At 47.2% G+C, this 12495-nt stretch overlaps 1 protein-coding gene and 1 pseudogene across 4 annotated transcripts in view; both read left to right on the top strand.

The window, feature by feature from the left end:
• The window catches only part of LOC134945111 (ubiquitin carboxyl-terminal hydrolase 22-A), a 459291-nt gene that overhangs the window by 145658 nt on the left and 301138 nt on the right, over positions 1-12495 (top strand). The window lies entirely within an intron of this gene.
• On the top strand, positions 8603-8721 carry LOC134947256 (5S ribosomal RNA; annotated as a pseudogene).

Below are 12495 nucleotides of genomic sequence, written 5' to 3'. Positions count from 1 at the left end.
CAATTGGTTAATAGAGAGTAAAGGCCTGCTTGGGTGGATATATAGAAAAAAGGGGCATAAAGGGGATACAGTAAGCACTCGCTCAAGCGGGCTCAAAAAGAGGCACTCGATACCAGCAGAGACACGTTAATCTCACAACGCCAGCTCAAGACTAAGAAGGATGAGACCAAAATCAGGTTCGTTGGAACTTTCTGTCCTGTATGGAAACTCCTAAAGCAGGCTATTGAAAAACATCTTCCCATTTTACAGTCAGATGCGGACTTATCACCTTTCATAGACTCAAAAGTCAACATGAGTTGGCGCAGGTCCAAAAACATTAAGGACCACCTGGTCAGAAGTTACTTCATTAAAAAAACGCCAATGCAAAGTCAGATTACGGACTTTATAGCTAGTGGAATACCAGCACACACAACATGGTTCTTTTCCTTGTGGCAAATGCAAAGCCTGCCTCCATATTCTGAAAACCAATTCAGTGGTGGACAGATATGGTAAGACCATAAGGATCAACCAATTCTTTAACTGCGACACGCAAGCACTCATTTATTGCATCACATGCAGTTGTAATGTCAGGTACGTAGGAATGACAACTCGTAAACTTAAGGAAAGAGCGTTGGAACATCTTGGCACCTGTCGCAATGCCGCCATGGACCTTGCCCGGATGAAGCAGATAACCACAGTTGCAAGACACTTTTACACCCGTCATAAGGATTTAAGATCTTTGGTCTGGAGCAAATTCATCTGGGAATCAGGGGCGGCGGCGACATCACCAAAGAACTCTTGAAAAAAGAAAGCGAGTGGACCTTCAGGTTGGGTGGACTCCGACCCAATGGCCTCAATGAGAATATTAATTTTTGTGTATTTTTATAATAACTCTTTAGAATTTTCACATATGACGTATACTTTTCTTTGTTTACCCTTTTCGCATTTCCATAATTTACACACACCCTAGGCACATTATCATGGCTTGTAGTTTATAATCCCTTTTGGTCCTAACTCTTTATTTTCCTTTCTATTCCTCTCTTTTCCTTTCTTTTCCCTTCTTTTCTTTTCTTTTTCTATTACTCATTTTACCTATTCATATTATTATTCATTCATTCTCCCTTTATCACATCAACTCTCATTTACATTTTCCTCCCCACATTCACTGCCTTTCTACCCCACTCCCACCAGCACACCTTTTACACACAGTTAGTTAGGACACCCCCTCACACCCTTCCATAGCTATTATCACCCCTGTCAGAACAAGGGCACCTCACACCGCAACTTTCCTTATATTTTCACACTAGGAACACATCACTTTTGCACCTGTTTTGCATCAACCATCACATCAGATTCACTCACCTACATTTCTTATTTCACTCTCACTCCTCCCCTCAGGTTGCACCCACACTTTCATTTTATATCACATATCTCTATTTGATGCACACCTGAGATATGACGCATCACACGCAAGCCTATAGCACCTCAGGTAGCCACACATGACAACCAAGGCCAACACTTTGCCTTCAGTCTTAGTTATCCCCCTGACACAGTATACTGTCACACCAATATGTTCAGTATCCCAGTTGCACCATCCCAGGCCATCTGGTATTCATACCATCACTCATCAGTCGCTACTCATTCACTGATTTACCCATCATGCTTCTCTCCATTGCAATCTACACAACTCATTCCCACCTTAAACAATTGTCCACTTGCATATACAAGTAATTTCTCTGACGTCCTAGTGGATGCTGGGAACTCCGTAAGGACCATGGGGAATAGCGGCTCCGCAGGAGACAGGGCACATCTAAAGAAAGCTTTAGGATCACCTGGTGTGCACTGGCTCCTCCCCCTATGACCCTCCTCCAAGCCTCAGTTAGATTTTCTGTGCCCGACGAGAAGGGTGCACACTAGGGGCTCTCCTGAGCTCTTTGTGAAAGTTTTAGTTTAGGTTTATTATTTTCAGTGAGACCTGCTGGCAACAGGCTCACTGCATCGAGGGACTAAGGGGAGAAGAAGCGAACTCACCTGCGTGCAGAGTGGATTGGGCTTCTTAGGCTACTGGACATTAGCTCCAGAGGGACGATCACAGGTTCAGCCTGGATGGGTCACCGGAGCCGCGCCGCCGGCCCCCTTACAGAGCCAGAAGAGCGAAGAGGTCCGGAAAAATCGGCGGCAGAAGACTTTCCTGTCTTCAGATAAAGGTAGGCGCACAGCACCGCAGCTGTGCGCCATTGCTCTCAGCACACTTCACACTCCGGTCACTGAGGGTGCAGGGCGCTGGGGGGGCAGCGCCCTGAGACGCAATAAATCGATAGAAAACCTTTTATGGCTAAAATAAATGCATCACATATAACTCCTGGGCTATATGGATGCATTTAACCCCTGCCAAAACATACAAGAAAACGGATGATAAGGACGCCGAGAAAGGGGCGGAGCCTATCTCCTCAGCACACTGGCGCCATTTTCCCTCACAGCTCAGTTGGAGGGAAGCTCCCTGGCTCTCCCCTGCAGTCACTACACTACAGAAAGGGGTTAAAAAAGAGAGGGGGGCACAAATTAGGCGCAGTATAAACAATACAGCAGCTATAAAGGGAAAAACACTTATATAAGGTTATCCCTGTATATATATAGCGCTCTGGTGTGTGCTGGCAAACTCTCCCTCTGTCTCCCCAAAGGGCTAGTGGGGTCCTGTCCTCTATCAGAGCATTCCCTGTGTGTGTGCTGTGTGTCGGTACGTTTGTGTCGACATGCATGAGGAGAAAAATGATGAGGAGACGGAGTAGAGTGTCTGTAATAGTGTTGTCACCCCCTGGGGGGTCGACACCTGAGTGGATGTACTGTTGAAATTGCGTGACAGTGTCAGCTTTGTATAAAAGACAGTGGTTGACATGAGACAGCCGGCTACTCAGCTTGTGCATGTCCAGACGTCTCATACAGGGGCTCTAAAGCGCCCGTTACCTCAGATACAGACGCCGACACGGATACTGACTCCTGTGTCGACGGTGAAGAGACGACCGTGATTTCCAATAGGGCCACACATTGCATGATTGAGGCAATGGAAAAAGTTTACACTCTTCTGATAATATAAATACCACCAAAAAAAGGGGTATTATGTTTGGTGAGGAAAAACTTCCTGTAGTTTTCCTGAATCTGAGAAATAAAATGAGGTGTGTGATGATGCGTGGGTTTCCCCCCGATAACAATTGATAATTTCTAAAAAGTTATTGGCAGTATACCTTTTCCCGCCAGAGGTTAGGGTGCGTTGGGAAACACCCCCTAGGAGGGATAAGGCGCTCACACGCTTGTAAGAACAAGGGCTCTACCCTCTCTTGTGATGGCCGCCCTTAGGGATCCTGCTGATAGAAAGCAGGAGGGTATCCTAAAATGTATTTACACACATACTGGTGTTATACTGCGACCAGCAATCGCCTCAGCCTGGAGGTGCAGTGCTGGGTTGGCGTGGTCGGATTCCCTGACTGGAAATTTGATATCCTAGATAAGGACAGTATATTATTGCCTATAGAGCAATTAAAAGATGCATTTCTATATATGCATGATGCACAGCGGAATATTTGCCGACTGGCATCAAGTATAAGTGCGTTGTCCAATTATACCAGTAAAGTGGTCAGGTGATGCGGATTCCAAACGGCATTTGGAAGTATTGCCTTAAAAAAGGGGATGTACCCCAGGTCGCCTCTCAAAATAAGACGCCGTATTATCAGGCGTAGTCCTGGTTGGCAAGCGGACAAAAGGGTTCCTCTTTTCTGCTCGTGACAGAGGGAGAGGAAAATGGCTGCAGAGATCAGCCAGTTCCCAGGAACAGAAACCCTTTTCCGCCTCTGCCAAGCTCTCAGTATGACGCTAGGGCTTTACAAGTTCAGGCACGGTGGGGGCCCGTTCTCAATGAATTTCAGTGCGCAGTGGGCTCACTCGCAAGTAGACCCCTGGAGGTAATATTTCAGGGGTACAAATTGGAATTCGAGACGTATTCCCCTCGCCGTTTCCAAAAGTCTGTTTTACCGACGTCTCCCGCTGACAGGGAGGCAGTTTTGGAAGTCATTCACAAGCTGTATTCCCAGCAGGTGATAATTAAGGTACCCCTCCTGCAACAGGGAACGGGGTATTATTCCACACTATTGTGGTACCGAAGCCAGACGGCTCGGTGAGACCGATTTTAAAATCTAAAATCTAAAATCTTTGAACACTTACATACAGAGGTTTAAATTCAAGATTGGGTCACTCAGAGCAGTGATTGCAAACCTGGAAGAAGGGGACTACATGATGTCTCGGGACATCAAGAATGCTTACCTTCATGTCAAAATTTACCCTTCTCACCAAGGGTATCTCGGGTTATGGTACAGAACTGTCACTATCAGTTCAGACGCTGCCGTAGGGATGGTCCACGGCACCCCGGGTCTTTACTGAAATAATGACCGTAATGATGATATTCCTTCGAAGGAAGGGAATTTTAGTTATCCCTTACTTGGACGATTCCCTGATAAGGGTGAGATCCAGGGAACAGTTGGAGATCGGTGTAGCACTATCTCAGGTAGTGTTGCGGCAGCACGATTGGATTCTCAATATTCCAAAATCGCAGCTGGTTCCGACGACTTGTCTTCTGTTCCTAGGGATGATCCTGGACACAGTCCAGAAAGGTGTTTCTCCCGGAGGAGAAAGCCAGGGAGTTATCCGAGCTAGTCAGGAACCTCCTAAAACCGAACCAAGTCTCAGTGCATCAATGCACAAGGGTTCTGGGTAAAAATGGTGGCTTCCTACGAAGCAATCCCATTCGGCAGATTCCACGCAAGACTTTCCAGTGGAACCTACTGGACAAATGGTCCGGGTCGCATCTTCAGATGCTTCAGCGGATAACCCTGTCACCAGGGACAAGGGTATCCCTCCTGTGGTGGTTGCAGAGTGCTCATCTTCTAGAGGGCCGCAGATTCGGCATTCGGGACTGGGTCCTGGTGGCCACGGATGCCAGCCTGCGAGGCTGGGGAGCAGTCACACAGGGAAGGAATATCCAGGGCTTATGGTCAAGCCTGGAGACATCACTTCACATAAATGTCCTGAAGCGAAGGGCCATTTACAATGCTCTAAGCTTAGCAAGACCTCTGCTTCAAGGTCAGCCGGTGTTGATCCAGTCAGACAACATTACGGCAGTCACCCACGTAAACAGACAGGGTGCCACAAGAAGCAGGAGGGCAATGGCAGAAGCTGCAAGGATTCTTCGCGGGGCGAAAAACCATGTGATAGTACGGTCAGCAGTTTTCATTCCGGGAGTGGACAACTGGGAAGCAGTTTTCCTCAGCACGACCTCCACCCGGGAGAGTAAGGACTTCACCCAGAAGTCTTCCACATGATTATAAACCGTTGGGAAAAACTCGACAGGTATTGCGCCACGTCAAGGGACCCTCAGGCAATAGCTGTAGATGCTCTGGTAACACCGTGGGTGTACCAATCAGTGTATGGGTTCCCTCCTCTGCCTCTCATACCCAAGGTACTGAGATTGATAAGATGGAGAGGAGTAAGCACTATATTAGTGGCTCCGGATTGGCCAAAAAGGAATTGGTAACCGGAACTTCAAGAGATGCTCACGGAGGATCCGTAGCCTCTACCTCTAAGAAGGGACCTGCTCCAGCAAGGACCTTATCTGTTCCAAGACTTACCGCGGCTGCGTTGACGGCATGGCGGTTGAACGCCGGATCCTGAAGGAAAAAGGCATTCCGGATGAAGTCATCCCTATCCTGATCAAAGCCAGGAAGGATGTAACCGCAAAACATTATCACCGCATTTGGCGAAAATATGTTGCGTGGTGCGAGGCCAGTAAGGCTCGACGGAGGAAATTCAACTGGGTCGATTCCTACATTTCCTGCAAACAGGAGTATCTATGGGCCTGAAATTGGGGTCCATTAAGGTTCAAATTTCGGCTCTGTCAATTTTCTTCCAAAAAAGAACTAGCTTCAGTCCCTGAAGTTCAGACATTTGTTAAAGGGGTACTGCATATACAGCCTCCTTTTGTGCCTTCAGTGGCTCTGTGGAGTTAAAATATCTCACAGAAAAAGTGGTCATGCTGTTGGCTCTGGCCTGGGCCAGGCGCGTGTCAGAATTGGTGGCTTTATCCTGTAATAGCCCTTATCTGATTTTCCATTCGGACAGGGCGGAATTGAGGACTCGTCCTTAGTTTCTCCCTAAGGTGGTTTCAGCGTTCACCTGAACCAAACCTATTGTGGTGCCTGCGGCTACTAGGGACTTGGAGGACTCCAAGTTGCTAGATGTTGTCAGGACCCAAAAAATATGTTTCCAGGACGACTGGAGTCAGGAAATCTGACTCGCTGTTTATCCTCTATGCACCCAACTAGCTGGGTGCTCCTGCTTCTAAGCAGACTATTGCTCGTTGGATTTGTAGTACAATTCAGCTTGCACATTCTGTGGCAGGCCTGCCACAGCCAAAAATCTGTAAATGCCCACTCCACAAGGAAGGTGGGCTCATCTTGGGCAGCTGCCCGAGGGGGCTCGGCTTTACAACTTTGCCGAGCAGTTACTTGGTCAGGAGCAAATACGTTTGTAAAATTCTACAAATTTGATACCCTGGCTGAGGAGGACCGGGAGTTCTCTCATTGGGTGCTGCAGAGTCATCCGCACTCTCCCGCCCGTTTGGGAGCTTTGGTATAATCCCCATGGTCCTTACGGAGTTCCCAGCATCCACTAGGACGTCAGAGAAAATAAGAATTTACTTACCGATAATTCTATTTCTCGTAGTCCGTAGTGGATGCTGGGCGCCCATCCCAAGTGCGGATTGTCTGCAATACTGGTACATAATTATTGTTACCAAAAAATTCGGGTTATTGTTGTATTGAGCCATCTTTTCTAGAGGCTTCTCTATTATCATGCTGTTAACTGGGTTCAGATCACAAGTTGTACAGTGTGATTGGTGTGGCTGGTATGAGTCTTACCCGGGATTCAAAATCCTTCCTTATTGTGTACGCTCGTCCGGGCACAGTATCCTAACTGAGGCTTGGAGGAGGGTCATAGGGGGAGGAGCCAGTGCACACCAGGTGATCCTAAAGCTTTCTTTAGATGTGCCCTGTCTCCTGCGGAGCCGCTATTCCCCATGGTCCTTACGGAGTTCCCAGCATCCACTACGGACTACGAGAAATAGAATTATCGGTAAGTAAATTCTTATTTTTTCTTTATGCTGCTTTTCTTTATGCGGCTTTTTTCCATATATCCACCCAAGCAGGCCTTTACTCTCTATTAACCAATTGCTGCTGCTCCTTCACGCTTTGTAACTTTCATCCCAATCATTCTTTATATATTTTTTTTATTCTTATTTTATTTCTCATCCTCCTTATCGTTATTTCCATGCCATATTTCATCTTTTGATATTCGTATTGTATACCGATTTGCATATTTATACATAATTCTTTCATCCCCAGTCATTTCACCATTGCTTTTATTTTTACTTTTATTATTATGTTCATATAATTATAATTTGTAACCATATCTGTATTTACAGTCTGTATGGTACGGGGGATGGGCGGGGCATACTGGCGCCCCTCTCCGTGTGTCCTCCTGTGTGTTACGAGGGTATCCTAGCAACCCCATGCCGGCCCCTCGCAGTCCTCTAGTTCCGTTTACCCTGACGATGGTTCCTTAGCAACCCGATATCCCTATGCGGGCGGAAGTCCAGATTACAGCTTCCGCCCACACTCACTAACGTCATGCCGCCTTTGCTGGCGGAAGTCCAGATGACAGCTTCCGCCCACACTTATCAGCGACATGCCGACTCTCGCGACTGCTCGGACTAGGACTATACTGTCCAGGGCGGGAGTAATCCCCGCCCTCCCTAGTCCGCTGCAGCCCGCCCCATGTGACATTGCCGTCACACTACTTTCCGTGTTTTACACCACGGCAATACAGTTTGGGCGGAAGTGAGAAGTCCAACTTCCGCCCTTCTTTGCCCATCTCACTTGTCTAATTTAGTCCGCCCATATGATGCATTTTTTTGTAGGCCCTCGATTGGACCAATGTGTATAGTACTTCCGCCCACATGGTCAGCTATTGGCTGACAATCATTTAGGGTTAGAATTTACTGTTAATATCACGAGTGACATCTAAGGTCTGGTGCACTGCACAAATTCATCTATTATCAAATGCTATTAAAATCTGTTATTTACAAGTAGCGACATACATACCATGTGATCTGGCACCACTCATATGAGATTATTATTATGATTTATTTTGGAATTTGTCTTGATAGCTGTCACAGTGATCTATATATTTTTTGAACCAGGATTTATTAGAATCCAAATAAGAGAGGACTCGAAGGGACCCACTGTAATCTTATATAACAATCTAATTGTAATTACTTTCCGTTTATCCTTGCCATATATTTTTTTCTTCTTGCTGTTCTTCCTTCTGTGAACTCTCATCCACGATTCAGGGGAGCGTGTCCCCTCAGGAGACGCGTCTCTTCAGTCTAACGTTGACAGCAGATTCACACTTATTTATCTACTACTACTCTTCTCTCCACGCATTCTTAGCATTTCCTTTCCGTGGAGGAATCCATCCTCCCGTTTAGGTGCACTCTCATTGGTGCTACAGGGTCAAACCTTCCTACGACCATACCCCTACGTTCACGCCCAATCTCGTCCGATCTTGGAAGCTAAACGGAGGTGGGCTGGGTCAGTACCTAGACGGGTGACCTCTAGGGAATACCCAGTGAAGTAGGGAGACTCTCTTCCCCGTGGAAACCACACCAACAGCAGTATCACCACTTATACTTCATCCTCTTACCCATTTAACTCTATTCGTTATTCTTTTAATTAATTACAGTGGTTAATTGTTAGAATTGTTACCTAGTGTGTGGGTTCTCCCACTCACGAATGTAACCCAATTTAGGGCTACATAAATTCAAACACAGTTTGCACAGATCTTGGGCAGATGGAAGCAGCTTAATATGTGGCTATCTTCCAATATGCACTTATCCAGGTATAATTAAGATCTGGACATTCCTTTATTTTGGGAGACCTATTTCTCCAGTCGGCATATCCACGGGAGTGTTATGTTTAACTTGTTGTGTTTTAGTCCCCTTGCATTTTAAAGAGTGGACAATAAAGACTTCATCAATTTTTAGACACATTACTTGTTAATTAACATCTAGTTTACCACAAGAGTGCGCCCAAACAAGAGTCATACTTTCGACTACGATGATGCAAGGTTACACCCAAGGGTGGCTAAAAGTATTCATTATATGATTATTGCAATAAAAGATGTTTTGCATATCACAGATGACCACTCTGTCCCTGACACGATGGTACACATGTTTAAGGAAAAGAAACCTGAGGTGACATTTCCCCCACCTCATGAGCTGAACGCATTATTTGAAAAAGCTTGGGAAACTCCAGACAAAAAACTGCAGATTCCCAAAAGAATTCTTATGGCGTATTCTTTCCCGGCACAGGACAGGGTACGGTGGGAATCTTCGCCCAGGGTAGACAAGGCTTTGACGCGCTTATCCAAGAAGGTGGCGCTACCGTCTCCGAACACGGCAGCCCTCAAGGATCCTGCTGATCGCAGACAGGATACAACTTTAAAATCAATTTATAATACGGGTGCTTTGCTCAGACCGGCAATAGCATCGGCTTGGGTTTGTAGCGCGGTAGCAGCTTGGACAGATACCTTGTCAGCTGATATTGATACCCTAGATAGGGATACCGTTTTATTGACCTTAGGTCACATCAAAGACGCAGTCTTATATATGAGGGACGCTCAGAGAGACGTCGGCCTACTAGGTTCAAGGGACAACGCCATGGCGATTTCTGTGGACCTGCCAGTGTACGGGTGATGCCGACTCAAAGAGGCTTATGGAAGTTTTACCTTACGAGGGTGAGGTTTTATTTGGGGAAGGTCTCGCGGACCTGGTTTCCACAGCTACCGCGGGTAAATCTACTTTTTTGCCTTATTTTCCCCCACAGCAAAAGAAACCGCCACAGTATCAGATGCAGTCCTTTCGGTCGCATAAGTCCAGAAGAGGTCGGGGCTCTTCCTTCCTCGCCAAAGGTAAGGGTAGAGGGAAAAGAATGCCTGCTACGGCCAGTTCCCAGGAACAGAAGTCCTCCCCGGCTTCTACTAAATACACCGCATGACGCTGGGGCTCCTCTGAGAGAGTCCGCTCCGGTGGGGGCACGTCTTTGACTCTTCAGCCACGTCTGGGTTCAGTCGGACGTGTATCCTTGGGCGATGGAAATTGTATCCCAAGGCTACAAGCTGGAATTCGAAGATGTGCCTCCCCGCCGATTCTTCAAATCGGCTTTACCAACGTCTCCCCCAGAGAGGGAGATAGTTTTAGCTGCAATTCAAAAGCTGTATCTACAGCAAGTGATTATCAAGGTTCCCTTAATACAACAGGGAAAAGGGTACTATTCAGCCCTACTTGTGGTCCCGAAACCAGATGGCTCGGTCAGACCCATTCTAAACTTAAAATCCCTGAACCTGTACTTAAAAAGGTTCAAGTTCAGGATGGAATCGCTCAGGGCAGTGATCTCCAGCCTGGAAGGGGGGCATTTTATGGTGTCACTAGACATAAAGGATGCATACCTTCATGTCCCCATTTATCCTCATCAGGCGTACCTGAGATTCGCTGTACAGGACTGTCAGTACCAATTTCAGACGTTGCCGTTTGGGCTTTCCATGGCCCCGAGGGTTTTCACCAAGGTAATGGCGGAAATTATGGTACTCCTGCGCAGGCAAGGAGTCATAATTATCCCATACTTGGACGATCTCCTGATAAAAGCGAGATCAAAGGAACAGTTGCAGAAAAGCGTGTCGCTCTCCCTGAGAGTGCTGCAGCAACATGACTGGATCCTAAATCTACCAAAGTCACAGTTGGTTCCAACAACTCGGCTGTCTTTCTTAGGCATGATTCTGGACACAGAACAAAAGAGGGTTTTCTCCCGATGGAAAAAGCCCAGACCTGTTAAAACCAAAAAGATTGTCAGTCCATCAATGCACTCGAGTACTGGGGAAAATAGTGGCGACCTACGAGGCCATCCCCTTCGGCAGGTTTCATGCGAGGACTTTTCAGTGGGTCCTTCTGGACAAGTGGTCCGGGTCCCACCTTCAAATACATCAGAAAATAAGCCTGTCCCCCAGCGCCAGGGTGTCTCACCTTCTAGAAGGTCGCAGGTTCGGCATTCAGGACTGGGTTCTGGTGACCACGGACGCGAGCCTCCGAGGATGGGGAGCAGTCACACAAGGAAGACATTTTCAGGGGCTATGGTCAAGCCAGGAGGCTTGTCTACACATCAACGTACTGGAATTGAGGTCCTTATACAACGGCCTACGACAAGCGGAGGATCTTCTTCGCGACCTACCGGTTCTGATTCAATCAGACAACGTCACAGCCGTGGCTCATGTAAACCGCCAAGGCGGGACAAGGAGCAGAGTGGCAATGGCAGAAGCCACCAGGATTCTTCGCTGGTCGGAAAATCACGTAAGCGCTCTGTCAGCGGTCTTCATTCCGGGAGTGGACAACTGGGAAGCATACTTCCTCAGCAGACACGATCTCCATCCAGGAGAGTGGGGACTTCACCAAGAAGTTTTTACAGAGATAACGAGTCTTTGGGGAATTCCTCACACAGACATGATGGCGTCACGCCTCAACAAGAAGCTTTGGAGGTATTGTGCCAGGTCAAGGGACCCTCAGGCAGTAGCGGTGGACGCCCTGGTGACACCTTGGGTGTTTCAGTCGGTTTGTGTTCTCCCCTCTTCCTCTCATCTCAAAAATATTGAGAATCATAAGACAAAAGAGTGAAAACAATACTCATTGTTCCAGATTGGCCTCGAAGGGCCTGGTATTTAGATCTTCAGGAGATGCTTACAGAAGATCCATGGCCTCTTCCTCTCAGGGAGGACCTGTTACAACAGAGGCCCTGCGTGTTTCTATGACTTACAGCGGTTACGTTTGACGGCATGGCGGTTGAACGCTGAATCCTAGCTGGGAAAGGTATTCCGGAGGAAGTCATCCCTACTCTGTTAAAGGCTAGGTAGGAGGTGACGGCAAAACATTATCACCGTATCTGGAGGATGTATGTTTCTTGGTGTGAAGCCAAGAGTGCGCCTACGGAAGATTTCCATCTAGGACGTTTTCTCCACTTTCTACAGACAGGAGTGGATATGGGCCTAAAATTAGGCTCCATTAAGGTACAGATTTCGGCCCTATCTATTTTCTTTCAGAAGGAATTGGCTTCTCTCCCAGAAGTCCAGACTTTTGTAAAGGGAGTGCTGCACATCCAGCCTCCTTTTGTGCCCCCAGTGGCACCTTGGGACCTTAACGTGCTGTTACGGTTCCTGAAGTCTCACTGGTTTGATTCTCTTCAAACGGTTGAATTGAAATTTCTTACTTGGAAGGTGGTCATGTTGTTGGCCTTGGCATCTGCAAGGCGGGTGTCCGAATTGGCAGCCTTGTCTCACAAAAGCCCCTATTTGACTTTCCATGTGGATAGA

The sequence above is a fragment of the Pseudophryne corroboree genome, chromosome 7 (genome assembly GCF_028390025.1).
Source record: "Pseudophryne corroboree isolate aPseCor3 chromosome 7, aPseCor3.hap2, whole genome shotgun sequence".
Taxonomy (NCBI): Eukaryota; Metazoa; Chordata; class Amphibia; order Anura; family Myobatrachidae; genus Pseudophryne; species Pseudophryne corroboree.
This window is presented reverse-complemented; position numbering and strand designations above follow the sequence as displayed.